We start from the raw sequence: 12,731 nt of genomic DNA on the forward strand, positions 1-12,731 counted from the left end.
CAGAATACTGGTGTCATTAACATTATCGCTAACGGCTGTTACACACACACAGGCAGGGGAATTCCTGTGGCGTTTCAGAAAGCTGCATGAAAACACCAATCCCTGATGCATTATGGTCATGTCTTATGGTTCACCGGGAAGAAAGTTCAATAGATTTTTTTAAAATATTATTGAGTTGCGTTTTAATGTCTGGATTCTGTCCGCGTTTTCCGCAAACGCAAATTTTCTTGGGCCCTACAAGCAGCCATGCTAGTTTTGATGGCTGACAAGATTAGTCTCTCTTTCTGCTGTCATATTGTTGACACTCATGTTGACATGATTTACCCGTGCATATTTAATGAGAGCGTGCTCAAACACACACACACACACACGCTCACACACACACACACATTGTCACTCTCACACACAGACTTCCCCCTCCACCCTGACTGCCAACCCAGAGAGGTAATGACTGACATAAAGGTGATTGGTGTTGGGGGGAGTACACAGACAGACATCGACAGACGCTACACAGACAGACAGCGATTGGGGCCAGACAGCGACAGGGGCCACACGGCCAGACAGCGACAGGGGCCAGACGGGCCACACGGCCAGACAGCGACAGGGGCCACACGGCCAGGCAGCGACAGGGGCCACAAAGAGAGATGGCGATATGTGTGATGAGACAGGCTGCTGTTAAAACAGTCTCAGGACAGGATTCTATCGATTGTGGACAGTTGTTCTGGTTGCTGCTTTCACAAGTGTTTTTGATGTTCACAGCAGCTCACCCTCGTTGGAGGGAGTTGACATGCCCTTGATTTAGAAACTGACTGTCCTGTGGCATGTTCTGTTCTGAGAGGTCACCTCTGTCAAACTCTTCGCTCTCCTCTGTTAGTGGTGTCTGTTCTCTGTCCTCAGCTCCAGGTAAAGATCTGTTAGTGGAGGACTCAGGGTGATTATTAAATGATGTCTGTTCTCTGTCCTCAGCTCCAGGTAAAGATCTGTTAGTGGAGGACTCAGGGTGATTATTAAATGATGTCTGTTCTCTGTCCTCAGCTCCAGGTAAAGATCTGTTAGTGGAGGACTCAGGGTGATTATTAAATGATGTCTGTTCTCTGTCCTCAGCTCCAGGTAAAGATCTGTTAGTGGAGGACTCAGGGTGATTATTAAATGATGTCTGTTCTCGGTCCTCAGCTCCAGGTAAAGATCTGTTAGTGGAGGACTCAGGGTGATTATTAAATGATGTCTGTTCTCTGTCCTCAGCTCCAGGTAAAGATCTGTTAGTGGAGGACTCAGGGTGATTATTAAATGATGTCTGTTCTCTGTCCTCAGCTCCAGGTAAAGATCTGTTAGTGGAGGACTCAGGGTGATTATTAAATGATGTCTGTTCTCTGTCCTCAGCTCCAGGTAAAGATCTGTTAGTGGAGGACTCAGGGTGATTATTAAATGATGTCTGTTCTCTGTCCTCAGCTCCAGGTAAAGATCTGTTAGTGGAGGACTCAGGGTGATTATTAAATGATGTCTGTTCTCTGTCCTCAGCTCCAGGTAAAGATCTGTTAGTGGAGGACTCAGGGTGATTATTAAATGATGTCTGTTCTCTGTCCTCAGCTCCAGGTAAAGATCTGTTAGTGGAGGACTCAGGGTGATTATTAAATGATGTCTGTTCTCTGTCCTCAGCTCCAGGTAAAGATCTGTTAGTGGAGGACTCAGGGTGATTATTAAATGATGTCTGTTCTCTGTCCTCAGCTCCAGGTAAAGATCTGTTAGTGGAGGACTCAGGGTGATTATTAAATGATGTCTGTTCTCTGTCCTCAGCTCCAGGTAAAGATCTGTTAGTGGAGGACTCAGGGTGATTATTAAATGATGTCTGTTCTCTGTCCTCAGCTCCAGGTAAAGATCTGTTAGTGGAGGACTCAGGGTGATTATTAAATGATGTCTGTTCTCTGTCCTCAGCTCCAGGTAAAGATCTGTTAGTGGAGGACTCAGGGTGATTATTAAATGATGTCTGTTCTCGGTCCTCAGCTCCAGGTAAAGAAGAACAAGGCCTTTAGAAGGTTTAAGAAGCTCCAGGAGTCCAGACCAGAGTTCCACAACTGTAAACTAGAGGACCTGCTCCCACTGCCCATCCAGCGCATCCAGCAGTATGTTACTGTTTCACTACACCTTATACACCCCATCTAACAGTATGTTACTGTTTCACTACACCTTATACACCCCATCTAACAGTATGTTACTGTTTCCATACACCTTATACACCCCATCTAACAGTATGTTACTCTGTTTCACTACACCTTATACACCCCATCTAACAGTATGTTACTGTTTCACTACACCTTATACACCCCATCCAGCAGTATGTTACTGTTTCACTACACCTTATACACCCCATCTAACAGTATGTTACTGTTTCACTACACCTTATACACCCCATCTAACAGTATGTTACTGTTTCCATACACCTTATACACCCCATCTAACAGTATGTTACCCTGTTTCACTACACCCCATCTAACAGTATGTTACCCTGTTTCACTACACCTTATACACCCCATCTAACAGTATGTTACTGTTTCCATACACCTTATACACCCCATCTAACAGTATGTTACTGTTTCACTACACCTTATACACCCCATCCAGCAGTATGTTACTGTTTCACTACACCTTATACACCCCATCTAACAGTATGTTACTCTGTTTCAATACACCCCATCTAACAGTATGTTACTCTGTTTCCACACACCTTATACACCCCATCTAACAGTATGTTACCCTGTTTCACTACACCTTATACACCCCATCTAACAGTATGTTACTGTTTCACTACACCTTATACACCCCATCTAACAGTATGTTACTGTTTCCATACACCTTATACACCCCATCTAACAGTATGTTACCCTGTTTCACTACACCCCATCTAACAGTATGTTACCCTGTTTCACTACACCTTATACACCCCATCTAACAGTATGTTACTGTTTCCATACACCTTATACACCCCATCTAACAGTATGTTACCCTGTTTCACTACACCTTATACACCCCATCTAACAGTATGTTACCCTGTTTCACTACACCTTATACACCCCATCTAACAGTATGTTACCCTGTTTCACTACACCTTATACACCCCATCTAACAGTATGTTACTGTTTCCATACACCTTATACACCCCATCTAACAGTATGTTACCCTGTTTCCATACACCTTATACACCCCATCTAACAGTATGTTACCCTGTTTCAATACACACCTTATACACCCCATCTAACAGTATGTTACCCTGTTTCACTACACCTTATACACCCCATCTAACAGTATGTTACTGTTTCCATACACCTTATACACCCCATCTAACAGTATGTTACCCTGTTTCAATACACCTTATACACCCCATCTAACAGTATGTTACTGTTTCACTACACCTTATACACCCCATCTAACAGTATGTTACCCTGTTTCAATACACCTTATACACCCCATCTAACAGTATGTTACCCTGTTTCACTACACCTTATACACCCCATCTAACAGTATGTTACTGTTTCCATACACCTTATACACCCCATCTAACAGTATGTTACCTGTTTCACTACACCTTATACACCCCATCTAACAGTATGTTACTCTGTTTCAATACACCCCATCTAACAGTATGTTACTGTTTCCATACACCTTATACACCCCATCTAACAGTATGTTACCCTGTTTCCATACACCTTATACACCCCATCTAACAGTATGTTACCCTGTTTCAATATACACACCTTATACACCCCATCTAACAGTATGTTACCCTGTTTCACTACACCTTATACACCCCATCTAACAGTATGTTACTGTTTCCATACACCTTATACACCCCATCTAACAGTATGTTACTGTTTCCATACACACACCTTATACACCCCATCTAACAGTATGTTACTCTGTTTCCATACACTACACCTTATACACCCCATCTAACAGTATGTTACTCTGTTTCAATACACCCCATCTAACAGTATGTTACCCTGTTTCAATACACCCCATGTAACAGTATGTTACTCTGTTTCACTACACCTTATACACCCCATCTAACAGTATGTTACTCTGTTTCACTACACCCCATCTAACAGTATGTTACTCTGTTTCAATACACCCCATCTAACAGTATGTTACCCTGTTTCAATACACCTCATACACCCCATCTAACAGTATGTTACTCTGTTTCAATACACCTTATACACCCATCTAACAGTATGTTACTCTGTTTCACTACACCTTATACACCCCATCTAACAGTATGTTACTCTGTTTCACTACACCCCATCTAACAGTATGTTACTCTGTTTCAATACACCCCATCTAACAGTATGTTACTCTGTTTCAATACACCCCATCTAACAGTATGTTACCCTGTTTCAATACACCTCATACACCCCATCTAACAGTATGTTACTCTGTTTCAATACACCTTATACACCCATCTAACAGTATGTTACTCTGTTTCACTACACCTTATACACCCCATCTAACAGTACATTTTTCTTTTTTTAAATGTATATTTCACCTTTATTTAACCAGGTAGGCCACTTGAGAACAAGTTCTCATTTACAACACAGAGTTACACATGGGATAAACAAACATACTGTCAATATCACAATAGAAAAATCTATATACAGTGAGTGCAAATGGAGTAAGGAGGTAAGGCAATAAATAGGCCATAGCAGGGAAGTAATTACAATTTAGCAAATTAACACTGGAGTGATAGATGTGCAGATGATGATGTGCAAGTAGAAATACTGGTGTGCAAAAGAGCATAAAAAGTTAATAAAAACAATATGGGGATGATGGTAGTTGGATGGGCTATTTACAAATGGGCTATGTACAGCTGCAGTGGTCGGTAAGCTGCTCAGATAGCTGGTGCTTAAAGTTATTGAGGGAAATATAAGTCTCCAGCTTCAGCGATTTTTGCAATTCGTTCCAGTTATTGGCAGCAGAGAACTGGAAGGAAAGGCGGCCAAAGGAGGTGTTGGCTTTGGGGATGACCAGTGAGAGATACCTGCTTGAGCACGTGCTATGGGTGGGTGCTGCTATGGTGACCAGTGAACTGAGATAAGGCGGAGCTTTACCTAGCATAGACTTATAGATGACCTGGAGCCAGTGGGTCTGGCGACGAATATGTAGCGAGGGCCAGCCGACGAGAGCATACAGGTCGAAGTGCTGGGTAGTATATGGGGCTTTGGTGACAAAACGGATGGCGCTGTGATAGTTTGCTGAGTAGAGTTTTGGAGGCTATTTTGTAAATTACTTCGCCGAAGTTGAGGATCGGTAGGATGGTAAGTTTTACGAGGGTATGTTTGGCAGCATGAGTGAAGGATGCTTTGTTGTGAAATAGGAAGCCGATTTTAGATTTAATTTTGGATTGGAGATGTTTGATGTGAGTCTGGAAGGAGAGTTTACAGTCTAACCAGACACCTAGCTATTTGTAGTTGTCCACATATTCTAAGTCAGAACCGTCCAGAGTAGTGATACTAGTCGGACGGGCAGGTGCGGGCAGCGATCAGTTGAATAGCATGCATTTAGTTTTACTTGCATTTAAGAGCAGTTGGAGGCCACGGAAGGAGTGTTGTATGGCATTGAAGCCCGTTTGGAGGTTTGATAACAGTGTCCAAAGAAGGACCAGATGTGTACAGATGTGTTCTAAACCACCAACTACTGTAAAACACAGTACATTGTTCTAAACCACCTACTACTGTAAAACACCATTCAACAGTACATTTCTAAACCACCAACTACTGTAAAACACCATTCAACAGTACATTGTTCTAAACCACCTACTACTGTAAAACACCATTCAACAGTACATTGTTCTAAACCACCAACTACTGTAAAACACCATTCAACAGTACATTGTTCTAAACCACCAACTACTGTAAAACACCATTCAACAGTACATTGTTCTAAACCACCAACTACTGTAAAACACCATTCAACAGTACATTGTTCTAAACCACCTACTACTGTAAAACACCATTCAACAGTACATTGTTCTAAACCACCAACTACTGTAAAACACCATTCAACAGTACAGTTGTGGCCAAAAGTTTTGAGAATGACACAAATATACATTTTCACAAAGTCTGCTGCCTCAATTTGTATGATGGCAATTTGCATATACTCCAGAATGTTATGAAGAGTGATCAGATGAATTGCAATTAATTGCAAAGTCCCTCTTTGCCATGCAAATGAACTGAATCCCCCCCCAAAAAACATTTCCACTGCATTTCAGCCCTGCCACAAAAGGACCAGCTGACATCATGTCAGTGATTCTCTTGTTAACACAGGTGTGAGTGTTGACAAGGACAAGGCTGGAGATCACTCTGTCATGCTGATTGAGTTCGAATAACAGACTGGAAGCTTCAAAAGGAGGGTGGTGCTTGGAATCATTGTTCTTCCTCTGTCAACCATGGTTACCTGCAAGGAAACGCATGTCGTCATCATTGCTTTGCACAAAAAGGGCTTCACAGGCAAGGATATTGCTGCCAGTAAGATTGCACCTAAATCAACCATTTATCCGATCATCAAGAACTTCAAGGAGAGCGGTTCAATTGTTGTGAAGAAGGCTTCAGGGCACCCAAGAAAGTCCAGCAAGCGCCAGGACCTTCTCCTAAAGTTGATTCAGCTGCGGGATCGTGGCACCACCAGTATAGAGCTTGCTCAGGAATGGCAGCAGGCAGGTGTGAGTGCATCTGCACGCACAGTGAGGCAAAGACTTTTGGAGGATGGCCTGGTGTCAAGAAGGGCAGCAAAGAACCCACTTCTCTCCAGGAAAAAACATCAGGGACAGACTGATATTCTGCATAAGGTACAGGGATTGGACTGCTGAGGACTGGGGTAAATTCAATTTCTCTGATGAATCCCCTTTCCGATTGTTTGGGGCATCCGGAAAAAAAGCTTGTCCGGAGAAGACAAGGTGAGCGCTAGCATCAGTCCCATGTCATGCCAACAGGAAGCATCCTGAGACCATTCATGTGTGGGGTTGCTTCTCAGCCAAGGGAGTGGGCTCACTCACAATTTTGCCTAAGAACACAGCCATGAATAAAGAATGGTACCAACACATCCTCCGAGAGCAACTTTTCCCAACCATCCAGGAACAGTTTGGTGACAAACAATGCCTTTTCCAGCATGATGGAGCACCTTGCCATAAGGAAAAAGTGATAACTAAGTGGCTCGGGGAACAAAACATTGATTTTTGGGTTCATGGCCAGGAAACTCCCCAGACCTTAATCACATTGAGACCTTGTAGCAGCAAACTTTGTGGAAATTAATATTTGTGTCATTCTCAAAACTTTTGGCCACGACTGTACATTGTTCTGAGCAACACCAACTACTGTACAACATCCTCTACCCCACACCTACTACATCAAACAATACCCGCTTTCATTTATCCAACCATTTTCCCACTCCGCTTTTGTACCAGTTGATACACAGGTAAAGCTGCTGATTGTCATGTGATGTGGGTTCCACTGACCCAGTAGTTTGTGGACTTTTGATTGGCTGACAAGTTCTACTTTCCTACTCTGAACCATGTGACTTCCTGGAAGGTGTTGTGAGAATGTTCAGAGTGCGAAACAGAACAGTGTGTGAGAGGTAGTGTTGCGTACTGTGAATACCACCATAGACGACCCTTATAGCGTCACGCTTTTCATGCCTGACTTCTCTTTCCTTTTCCTGTTGTGTTGTTTTCCCCGCTAGTCACCCGCTGCATAACCAGAAGGGAGCGCTGCGATGTGGTTATTATTTTGATGTAGCGCCTGTTGTAAAACTTTGACACACACACACACACACACACACACACACACAGATTGTCACAGATCTGTCACAATCCCCTGTGTTAACCAGCCGTTAGTGTTGGCTGTAATTTCATGCGGTCCTGATCCCTGTCGTTAATTAGTGTAACACTGGGAGGGGGGGGGGGGGGGCATAATCAACATGCTGATTTATGAACACAGGAGATAGGATGAAATACGCTGCTATGGGTTTATCAAGCTGCTTGTCTGTTTTCTTAATTAGGCTTTCTTGTCTCGTGTAGTATCGAGATGATTCTACAGCGACCTCTTAATGTGTTCTGTCCATCCGTCACGCATAAAGACAGTATGTCTGTCTTGCTGTACCATTTACACCTACCAACATCTGTAGTTCCGTAGAGTCTGACTTCAGTTAGTGTCCAACTTCTGGCTAGTTTAATGTCCCACTATTCTTTCGTGCTTCTTGTGCATGCTGAGATCGATGGGAGAAAGAACTCCCAAAAATGCAGCAGACATTCTGAGGCTGCAGGACTGACACATTTACCCTGGGACATGGCAATAGATTCACCTTTGCTCTCCTCCGTGAAACTCTGGAGACTCCAGGGACCTCTCATAATAGTACGATGATGTTAAGGGACTCAACACACATCCACACGTTCACGCGTGAAGACACACAGCTCTCCCTGCTTTCTGCTGCCCGGTAATAGCAGGAAATGGTCTGTCACTTATGGCTGTTCAACGATGATTGATGGTGAGTATGGCTGAAGTGCTGGATACTTAAGGAGATACAGGAGTGAAGGGGGGAATAAAATCATTGCCTTTTATTAAGTGGCATTTACTGTCTGGATCTGGTCTGTATCCCAAATGGCACCCTATTCCCTATATAGTGCAGCGTTAGGGCCCCATTGTGCTCTGGTCAAATGTAGTGCACTATGTAGGGAATAGGGGGCCATTTGGGACTCGGACGTGGAGCTTGGGTGGCTGAAGCGGACCTTTTCTTTCCTCTTTCCTTCCTCTCTCCCTGGAGATGACAGTGATGAGTTCTGGAGTTGATTGGGACTCTGTGTGATGGTGAATAGCTCCTCTGCGCTCTCGGTCTGTGTTAGGCATGTTATTGTGTCCATAATGGGGATGTAGCATGTCAAAGTGAAGGCGGGTGCAGCTGGAGGCTTTGAAATCCACAATGGCTCTGAGTTGGGGTGCCGTTTTGTGCCTAAGGGAATGGTAACCTGGTGGCGACAAGTATTAGAGCAGTACGAACAGTACATGAAGGAGTGAAAAGGTTAAGACTACGGCTCTTGTACCTCGAGGGGAGGGAAACTAAGCCCTAGCCTTTAGATTGGGCAACCAATGACCACGCTTGCTTTAGTCCTCCTTTATGTGAAGAATGGATTTGAAAGTGATTGGTTATATCATGTGTTGTGATTGGTTATATCGTGCGTTGTGATAGGACGTGATGGTATATCGTGCGTTGTGATAGGACGTGATGTTATATCATGCGTCGTGATAGGACGTGATGTTATATCGTGCGTTGTGATAAGACGTGATGGTATAGCATGCGTTGTGATAGGACGTGATGGTATATCGTGCGTTGTGATAGGACGTGATGTTATATCGTGCGTTGTGATAGGACGTGATGTTATATCGTGCGTTGTGATAGGACGTGATGGTATATCGTGCGTTGTGATAGGACGTGATGGTATATCATGCGTTGTGATAGGACGTGATGGTATATCATGCGTTGTGATTGGACGTGATGGTATATCATGCGTTGTGATAGGACGTGATGGTATATCATGCGTTGTGATAGGACGTGATGTTATATCATGTGTTGTGATTGGTTATATCATGCGTTGTGATAGGACGTGATGCTTTCATCTTCAACAAGTTCCTGTTGCCACCAGTGACGGGGTCAAAGAGTCGTTGTTTGGATTAATACTTTGTTGTGCTTTTGAAAGAATCTTCATTGACATATTAAAAGGAAAGGAAAGTGGGACTCCAAGCTGAAAAGACGGGCTCCGCGGCCTCCTCTTCCTAGTATCCTGATGGCTAGCTGAAAAGATGGGTACACAGCCTCCTCTTCCTAGTATCCTGATGGCTAGCTGAAAAGACGGGTACACAGCCTCCTCTTCCTAGTATCCTGATGGCTAGCTGAAAAGACGGGCTCCGCGGCCTCCTCTTCCTAGAATCCTGATGGCTAGCTGAAAAGACAGGCTACACAGCCTCCTCTTCCTAGTATCCTGATGGCTAGCTGAAAAGACGGGCTACGCGGCCTCCTCTTCCTAGTATCCTGATGGCTAGCTGAAGAGACGGCTACACAGCCTCCTCTTCCTAGTATCCTGATGGCTAGCTGAAAAGACGGGCTACGCGGCCTCCTCTTCCTACTATCCTGATGGCTAGCTGAAAAGATGGGTACACAGCCTCCTCTTCCTAGTATCCTGATGGCTAGCTGAAAAGACAGGCTACACGGCTTCCTCTTCCTAGTATCCTGATGGCTAGCTGAAGAGACAGGGTACACAGCCTCCTCTTCCTAGTATCTTGATGGCGCGCTGAAAAGACGGGCTACACTTGTATTATTTCTTATTGTTATTTCATTGAGGAAGGAACCTGCAAGTCAGCATTTATTTGGATGGCGTATTCCCATGTGTATCCTGTAGGTACAACTAATAAAACTTGAAACTTTTTAAATTGATTATTTATTTCTGTTGTGTTTTAGAAAGAATCTTCATTGAACATATTGAAGTAGATTAATACTTTTAATTTGATTTATTTTTTACTTTTACCCCTTTTTCTCCTCAATTTTGTGGTATCCAATTGGTAGTTAGTCTTGTCTCATCGCTGCAACTTCCGTACGGACTCAGGAGGGGAAAAGGTCGAGAGCAGTGCGTCCTCAGAAACACAACCCAGCCAAGCCGCACTGCTTCTTGACACAATGCCCGCTTAACCCGGAAGCCAGCCGCACCAATGTGTTGGAGGAAACACCGTACACCTGGCGACCGTGTCAGCGTGCACTGCGCCCGGCCCGCCACAGGAGTCGCTAGAGCGCGATGGGACAAGAACATCACTGCCTGACAAACCCTCCTCTAACCCGGACGACGCTGGGCCAATTGTGCTCCGTCCCCATGGGTCTCACGATCACTGACCACTGTGCCACTCGGGGAAGGCCCCTTGTTGGGCATTTGAAAGAATCTTCATTGAACATATTGAAGTACCTCCTGCTCTTCTCAATTGTGGTAGTATTGCTGTGATGAAGACACCAGTTCATTTCCATATTTAAACTAAACAAACTCTCACATATTCACATTTTTATACCAAGCCATATTTCCTTTTCTTTCATCTAATCCCTATTACACACTTACCCATTCAGAGAGGGAGATAAGTTAGCCTCTTTACAATCACTTCATATTCCCTTTTAATTGCTGAAAGTTTAGAGAGAAGAGTGTATCTCGACACACACACACACACACACACACACACACACACACACACACACACACACACACACACACACACACACATAATGCCTCCCAGTACTATATTGAGATGTTCTGTGTTCATTTCCTTGGTTCTTTCTTTCCTTTTGAAGCTATTAGTGGTAGGAATTAAGCAGCGGTCTGTGGCGTGTTCACTAACCCGTGTTATAGGCTGACAGTGCCTGTTGTCTCTTAATTACAATTCTGAATCTTTAATGTAACGTATTTAAAGGCAAATAATTCGACTTAATTCTCTCTCTCGCTCTCTCGCTCTCTCTCTTGCTCTCTCTCTCTCGCTCTCTCTCGCTCTCTCTTTCGCTCTCTCTCTCGCTCTCTCGCTCGCTCGCTCTCTCGCTCTCTCTCTCGCTCACTCTCTCTCTCTTCATTTCTGACGTGAGAGAGAAGTCCCTGAATGACCCAACATGTCTGCTGAGAATAGGAAAGAGAGCGATCTGCATATCATCTGCATATTACAAAAGGAATTAGCATTAGCGCCGTAGCCACAACCGCCACATTCTCACTAACTAGGCCAACACAGTGATCTCAACCACATGCTTGCTTTCTAAATATGCTTGCATTCTTCCTCTCCCCCTTTTCATTAGAATATGTGAGCTGTTATAAATCAGGTTCAGATTATGTTATTGTTGTCTCGTCGTTATCTTGTCTTTGCTCAGCTGCTAATGAGCGTGACAGCACGGCTAAACGGGCGTGTTCCGTTTTACATTATTTGGGAATGCTGGGTAATAAACTCTCATTAGAGAGGAGAAACTCTCCCTCTTTCTTTTTTGTAGCGCCGTCTCTTTAATTACATCCCCCCCCCTCCCTCCCTCTCTAATAAGGATGAGGGCATGCTCCCGCTGCTGATAAAGCCTGTCATGTATTTGTTATTACTAGATGAGAGAATAAAGGAGTGGGATTATTATTTCTCTTTTTAAGTGTCTCCTAATTGAAGGAGGTTTTAATTGGACTCTTGTTTGGGGTTTTTTTTCTTTTTAGTTTCCTAATGAGTTGAACAATGTTGCTCTTTCTCCCCTTTGCATTCACAAGGCTTACTGCTGGTGTGGTAACTTATCAAGTACTGTAGTTAGTCTCTGTAGTAGCTCTGCGATTAGTTATATTTATACAATACCGCAGTTTATAATGGAGTTTGTCGGTTTTTTTCCCCGTCTCTTTTCCTTTTGACTGTATTTTCTATGTTTATTAATCCATTTGTTACAGCAGTTTGTGTTTTCAAGCCCACATCCACAACAGCAGCCTTCATCCTTAGCAGCCTTGAGTGCATTGAAAAGTGAAGCAATGCTAACCTTTCAGATTTCAACTTGAGCTGCATTTAAGAACCAGACAACCGTTCCAGAGAAAATAACTGTCAGAAGAAGGTTATTACTTTTTAGGATAAATAAAATGTGTACATTTGAATCCTGCTGAATCATTCAGGGTCGAGGAATACAATAGATCCTCTGTCATGTAGACAGTGTATCTCAAA

The 12,731-nt window shown here is 43.6% G+C and overlaps 1 pseudogene; it reads left to right on the forward strand.

Annotated features, from left to right (window-relative positions):
• LOC123728277 (rho guanine nucleotide exchange factor 39-like) overlaps window positions 1-12,731 on the forward strand; it is a 117,060-nt pseudogene that overhangs the window by 40,229 nt on the left and 64,100 nt on the right.

Source organism: Salmo salar, chromosome ssa17, assembly GCF_905237065.1.
Source record: "Salmo salar chromosome ssa17, Ssal_v3.1, whole genome shotgun sequence".
In the NCBI taxonomy this organism is placed as follows: domain Eukaryota; kingdom Metazoa; phylum Chordata; class Actinopteri; order Salmoniformes; family Salmonidae; genus Salmo; species Salmo salar.